This window comes from Dermacentor variabilis, chromosome 8 (assembly GCF_050947875.1).
Source record: "Dermacentor variabilis isolate Ectoservices chromosome 8, ASM5094787v1, whole genome shotgun sequence".
NCBI lineage: Eukaryota > Metazoa > Arthropoda > Arachnida > Ixodida > Ixodidae > Dermacentor > Dermacentor variabilis.
In genome coordinates, this window is record NC_134575.1 from 18113013 (window position 1) to 18120493 (window position 7481).

Here is a 7481-nt window from a genome sequence, read left to right on the forward strand (position 1 = left end):
TCTGTCTGTCTGTCTGTCTGTCTGTCTGTCTGTCTGTCTGTCTGTCTGTCTGTCTGTCTGTCTGTCTGTCTGTCTGTCTGTCTGTCTGTCTGTCTGTCTGTCTGTCTGTCTGTCTGCAACGCATACGCCGGACCTTTCGGCACCTGCCCTTCTCAAATTTCTAAGCCGTCAATCTTTCAACATGGTAACGCATATAGTGCTGCACGTGTTGTATCGCACTCCCGTATTAACGCGATACCGTTAAGGGACCCGTGACGCAGAAAACCCGGCGTCGGCGTCCGGTGGCAAGTGTCGGACGTCGCTTCAGCAAATGTAGTTGAAGTTGAAATTTATTTGCATCATCACAATGCGGGAATGCTCGAGCAAAACGTGAAAATCAATTCACTTGAGAAGCGCTCGAGCCCCCAATATACAAGGCATACAAAAAGGGCTACACTATACATTAACAAGGCATTTTAACTGTTTACCATTGTAGGTCAACCTCTAATGTTATACAATGTAATATAATGCGTACGAACAGCTTGACAGTAATTATAAATACATAAAAATACTAACAGCAGTGGAAAAAGAGTACTGACGTCATGGAATGAAGAACTCTCGTATGTTACGTATGCTGCACATTTCCACATGAATGTCTTGGAAAATTTGTCTGTTCAACAGAACTGCAAGTGCATGACGTAGCATTTGCCGCCCATGTTCAGTACGACAAAATCGTACGTGCCAATATTTACTACGGAATGGATACACAATGGTGTTCGTTTTGAGCGATGATATGCTAAGAAATGCATGCTCGCTGCTATATACAGATTTTTTGTATCTTATGCATAAAAAATACTCGTAAAGTTTGGGCACGGGAACAATTTTAAACTGACGAAACAGTTCAGCAGTGTGTGCATTGTAATCAGCACTAGCGATATGACGTAAGGCCTTCTTTTGTAGCACATGCAGTTTGCTGGTGTTAGACGATATGGTATTTCTCCAAACCAGGAAACAATAGTTAAGATGTGATAAGAAGAGTGTGTTATAAATTAACAGTTTTACGGATGCGGGAAGGTATGAGCGAAATTTTGCTAGAACACCAACACTCGATCCAACACTCGATCCAAATTCGATCCACGCATACCTAACCGCTCTCCTACCACCAAAGTTGCTCATACCTTGTCACTCATTCTTGACAAAGTTAGTCCTTGGAATTTTGAGAACGGTAGCCCACAAACAAATGTAATGAAAAAAAAAAAAGAAAAACACCGACAGCGCATATCTTCTGTTTTAGCTATCTGCAGACTGAAATATTAGATGTGCGAATCAATAACAGGAGATGGACCCACGCGAGAGGCCGCATTTCTACCAGAAAGCTTGTCTTCGTGCCTAGCGTTCGCCACCAGCATTTCCCGGTAAACTCTAAGGTTACATAAGCCGCAGTTACCGGGAAGCATGAAAAGCAGTCGGGGGTCTTTGAATGCTCTCCACTCTGAAAGGCGAAGCTTAAGCGTGCTTCAAATTTTTAAAAGGAAGTTTTAGCTCGGGACCAAATACGATTTTACTATTCAAACACGCATAAAAACGCGAAACTGCTCTCAATATACAACCACCGAGCCGATTTCAATGAAATTGGCTGCCTTTGAAAGGGTCTGGTGCACGCAAGGTAACGTTTAAAGGGACACTAAAGAGAGAAATGATTTCTTCTGCATCAGTAAATTACCTCGCTAGGACACCAAAAACACCACTCTTAGCACGGTAAGATTCTTAGTAAACCAGAAAAAGTGGAAGAAAGAAAGACGAGTGGCGACGCCTCCATGAAGTTGCCGCTCATGGTCGCTGTGACGTCACGGATTTTGATGGCATCTTCTAGGGCCTAGTTAATTATATAGCGGTACAGATTGACTACATTGTGTTTTAAAGGAACGAAATATTAAACATGGAAAGTTTCGGGAACCCCTGCTCAGCCAACGCGGCCCAAATGCGAAAACATACTTTGGAATCCCTGACGTCACACTGACGTACCCGCGTCAGGATTCAGGCGCGAAATTAAAATACTGATACTTCGACCTTCATTTTTCTCATCTAATAATCAAACTATTGTTTTCAAGTGACTGCCTGCAGTGTTCTCAAACAATCTTTTATTAGTCTAAACTGATTTGTAGTTTCGCTTTAGTGTCCCTTTGAAGTTGACTCACCACTCTCGTGTTAGACTAAACGTTGAAGAAATTAAACATGCACGCCCTCAACATCACCACTAATTATCATCAATGAATGTGAACAGCACCGAAAGCTTCGCTTACATCGATTACTACTGCGCGTGGGATCCGTATAATTTTTTTCAGTATGCGCGTTTTACAAAATTGTTTTATCGTTCTTTATAGTGAGTTACAGAGTTGTTACTTACACTTAGTTTTTTTTTTAATTTAACCATATTCAAGAATAATTTTAAAGAAAGGTGATGGCCTAAATGAAATATGTGCATCCTACAGTTGGCAGATGTTAAATTTTTGTTTTGTTTATATGAAACAAACCTTTTTCGGTGCACAGGACGATGCCCAGAACGATGTCTTCATCGCATGCATTTAAATAGGGGCCCCTGAGTTGAAGCTGCCGCCTAAAGATACGTAAACAGCAGGAAACAATTAGCTTACACTGATGAAGAATTCGCTAAAATCTAACATTTCTTCAGGTTCGCTGCGACAGGCTGACTAATGAAAGAGAAAATAAAGGGTGAGAGTTGAATCTCCTGAATTTCACGCCGAAATTCCAGCACCGGTACGTCAGTGTGACGTCTTGGACAAATTGGAAGCTATCTTTCCCTATTTGGGCTTTTAGTGGCTGGGTTTACTCTTTTAGAACACGACATATAAACTACCTTTGCCGATGAAATCCTGTCTAGCTCCAAGCAGAGGCCGTCCAAATCTATGATATTGCAGCGGCCCGATACCGGAGCTTCAAGGAGGCATCGCCATCCGTGTTTCGTTCTTTTATGTCGTTTCTGACTTTCCAAGCTTCCTCTCGCAAAAAGACGGGCCTCTTTTGATATTGCAGAACGGGTAGTTCATTATCTAACCTCGAATTAATTTGTTTCTTCAGTTTTCCTTTAGCTAAAGCGAAATACCATTAATTAAGATTAAAGAAAACTGCCTTCAAGTCATTTGTTCAACGGGATTAATGATCACCGCCCAAGGGTTGTGAGCTGTGCTATTTGGTTTACGTTCTTTAAGGCGAAAAAAAAAAAAGCATTGTCCTGTCAGTTTCAGCCGTCCAGTCGTGCGCGTTGTTTCGCGTTAATGAAGGATAACTCTCCGTGTCACAACCCGCTCGCTCCCCGACGCCTATACCCATTGGCCGTGCACTTTTGACGGTCTAACGTCATAGTGCGAGAGAGAGCGAGAGAGAGAGAGAGAGAGAGAGAGAGAGAGAGAGAGAGAGAGAGAGAGAGAGAGAGAGAGAGAGAGAGCGCAGGAAAGGCAGGGAGGTTAACCAGACGCGCGTCCCATTTACTACCCTGCTCTGGGGGAAGGGGTATGGAGATGAAGAGAGGGAGGAGATAGAGAGAGCACAGTTTCGCGCACATTTGAAGGTTCGCACCGAGTCTACGCACGGTTGCCAAGACTTGTCGGCTTGAGGTATTTCAACGGCGCTTTCGTGGCTTTCTGCGCCATCAGCGTGAAGCCTTCCAGACAGCATTGAACTAGCTGGACTCTAGACTACCTTCGGTAATGAAGATCCTTGGACCATCTTGTTCGGGAGTACTTTCGTAGGTATAAGCTTTGAGATGGAGTTCGAAAGCTTCCTTTTCAAAATTTTCGATGAAATTACTGCGGCCTCTCGGCAGCTCCGCCGTAGGAAGTGTGACCAAAAGGAACGAGCGCATATGCGCTCCGTTAAGGATTGCTAGAAACGTGAAGGCGATGTCGGCGCCAAATTGCATACGCCGCTTCCCTTCAAGACCGTGGGAAGCAACCCGCGGTGGCTGGAGTGGGTCGTGGCAGTTTGGAGCGTCAAGTAAGTGTTGCTCTTGCCAATTTTAAACGCCGAAAAAAAAAAAAAGGAACCAGCATGCTGCATCCGCAAAAACGCACAATAAAGCGACAACTGCATAAAAACGCGTGAATTGATTCCCGCTGTTGTAAATTGGCTTCGATAGTCGTTTAGCTCGTCTCGCTCCAAAACAAACGCGCAGTGGTTGTTGCGTGTCAATTCTAGCTTCGTAAGCGCTCCTTGCTGGAGCTGTGTGCGCACTGTGCTTCTTGTTGTGCACTGATAAGAGAATGTGCAGCTTTTTTCTGCGCCAAGATCAAGACGCGACTGCTGGAACCGGGCTCATTCGTGCCGATGTTGTTCTCGCGCTCAGAACAAAAAGAACTTGAGGTTGGAGAGCACCGCAGCACACGTGGGGGGTTAGCAAATTAACATTTCTTTCGCGCACGTCAGCGCTCATTTGTACAGTCTTCGCTTTGTTTAGTGTCAGCTGATTGCTCTCTATTATGTTTCACCGGTGATGATCCCTCACATTTGAGCCCGAACGACAATACCAGAATATGCCCGATGCACTTTGTCAACTGAGAAAGAAAAGCACCATTGAGGCTCATCCGGGTTACCTGCCAACTCACCAAACCTCTACCACTGTCAGGTGCAAGGTACGCTCCAAGTAATGAAGCTACAAATGACAGCTGAAAAATGTTTACAGCCGAATTTGCGCACCTACGTGGAATAAAATAATAATCTGTTAAGCTACTTTCAGTTCAACGTCGTAAGCATGCTTGCTTTGTTGTGACGAACGCTTTGCGACCCGCCGTGGTTGCTTAGTGGCTATGGTGTTGGGCTGCTAAGCACGAGGTCGCGGGATCGAATCCCGGCTACGGCGGCCGCATTTAGAGGGGTGCGAAATGCGAAACCACCCTTAGATTTAGGTGCACGTTAAAGAACCCCATGTGGTCCCAATTACCCCGGAGTCCCTTACTATGGCGTGCTTCATAATTAGATCGTGGTTTTGGCACGTAAAATTTAATTAATTAATTTAATTCAAGCACTTCGCTGTGATGTTTGTGCTGTGTACTTCTCTGACACGATATACATGGTGATTTCTCAAGCGTCGGTGGCCCAAAATGCACCTTGATGTCTTCGATTGCCTTAAAAGGACAATTTAGTAGGACCTACACGTTTCAAACGAACGCCGCAAAGGCATGCCTTTGTAGCAGTGGCCGCGTCGGTGTTTCGCGGAACTGACACGGTGGCGCTGACGGCCGAGCCTATCACTGCGTCCACTGACCATTGAAGGGCAGCCTACATTACGTTATAAATGCAACAGTTCGCGATGATTATGTATGTGCACAAAGAAACCTGACGTTCAGGGCCCCATTTGGGTAACCGGCCTGGATATGAACGTGCGGTTGTACACTTATCTGGGCCATTTACTCAGAGGGGATCTTCACCACGAGCAAGGAAATTTACAGAAAAAGGAAAGCGTTGGCGCGCACATACGGCAGGCATTACCAAATCGTGACCGGTAGCTACCACTATTCTCGAAAAGTGTGCAATGATTGCATCATACCGGTAGTAATACATGGGGCACAAGCTTGGGGGGGAACAAATAAGCTTGGAACAAGTCGAGGGCAGCGCAAGGAGCGATAGAACAAAAACAAATGTTAGACGTAACCTTGACAGACAGGAACAGAGCGGTGTGGACTAGTGAGCAAACGTGAGTAGCCGGTATTATAGTTGACATTCAGAGGAAAGAATTCTGGCACAACACATCTCACGACGAATGTTGACGTTAATGCGATTAGCACTAAAACCACGTAGCGACAGACCGTACTGCCACCATTCGAAAAGCGTCATGTATCAGGCGTTTACTGCAGCCTAACTCCTCTCTCTCGCGCTGCCTCTGGACACGCTGCGCCATCTATCGGTTTCGTTGTGAAGCCCCTGTACGGCTTCCGAGATGTGTAGCGCACCGGTGCCCAAAGAAACGCTAGAAATGCGTGTATGAGGCGTGTACTGCACGCTGGTTCCTCCCTCACGCTTGATGATGATGACTTATTGGCATTCCCTTTGAAACAGGGTGATGACAGATAGTCACCGGGCCTCTTTGAGTTAATCAGGCATGCTATACATGCTTTTCATTCTAGCATTTTTGTATACAGCTGCACAATATTTGTTTTTCATGCTGGGCACGCTGCGCCATCTAGCGGTACCACCGCGATGTTCGTGCGTGACCTCCGAGATTTGTCGCGCACCGGTGCGTGCAACGCCAGGAAGCGCGACATATACAGGGCGTTTCAGGTAACTTGAGCCAAACTTTGAAAATGTGCAATATGCCACGTAGCTGGAACCAACCGAGGTGATGTCGTTTGCCGTCGCTTGTAGATACTGAGATTATGTTTTGCATGCCGCCTAATTACATAATTAGCCTTTATTAATTAATCAACTTCTCAGATATTATAATCAGATTAAAAGTGTAAACGAGAAAATCTTAGAACAACATCGAAAACTCCCGATGCAGCTTTCTGTCACTCAATAGGTGCTACACATAAAAGAGTTTTTCCCGAGCGTGAAAGTAGCCCGCGAACACACGCAAAGTGCGTCGAGAGGCCAGTCGCGCGGCAATTTTGCGCGTATTCGCGACCTTCTACGTGGCAATCGCACGCGTCATCTTTACCTTTTTTATATCATGCATTCGAGTGTAGAAATAAAAAGGAAATAATGAAAAGAAGAAGGGAGGATCGGCTTTCGTTTCTAGCACACGAGGGTGCTCGAATTCGACGGGCGAGAGGCGAATGTATTGATGGGGAAAAAGAAAACTAAAGCGACGAAGTACGGTTCATGAAATCGCATATTCGCGTTTCCTCCCTCAAGATAATTGCGCCATGTGGTTCGTGACTTCATCAGAGTGAAAGCTTTCGAGGTTAATACAGGGGCGACATAAAAAATATCTATTTAACGGCGCACCAGCCGAACGATGTGCGCCGTGCTTCGGCATCGAACTTAAAAAAAAAAAAAGAAAACACGTTTTACGTTTCTTTTTTTTAAATATACCTTTTCTTTTCATCGGCCTCTTCTCGCCACTCAAGTGCCACCCTGTACCCTTTTACACCCTGGATGAGAACGTGCCTTCTTTATTATTATTCTTTTGTGCAAGTGGGCCGCGCATATTTTAATGGAAAACAGAGGGCGCTACCGTCGCACCCACGTCACGCTCCGTGCGTACTACCCGACGAACGCCCGTCCCCGCATTGCGCGGAAATCGAAGAAACGATATAGATATAGAAGGCGGTGTCTGGCCGGCATTAATTTCGCCGTTCGATATATAGAGAAAGATTTAAACGAGCTTCGGCGAGAAAGACGCGAATAAAGAAGAGGTAGAAGAAACGCGAAAGCTGGTATTATTCATTCTGTACTCAAGAGACGGCGCGAGAGATTGGAAGAAATAGAGTGAAAAACAAAGCAGGAGAGCTCGAATAAAGTACAAAGGCAGCGAGTGTGGTACAGCT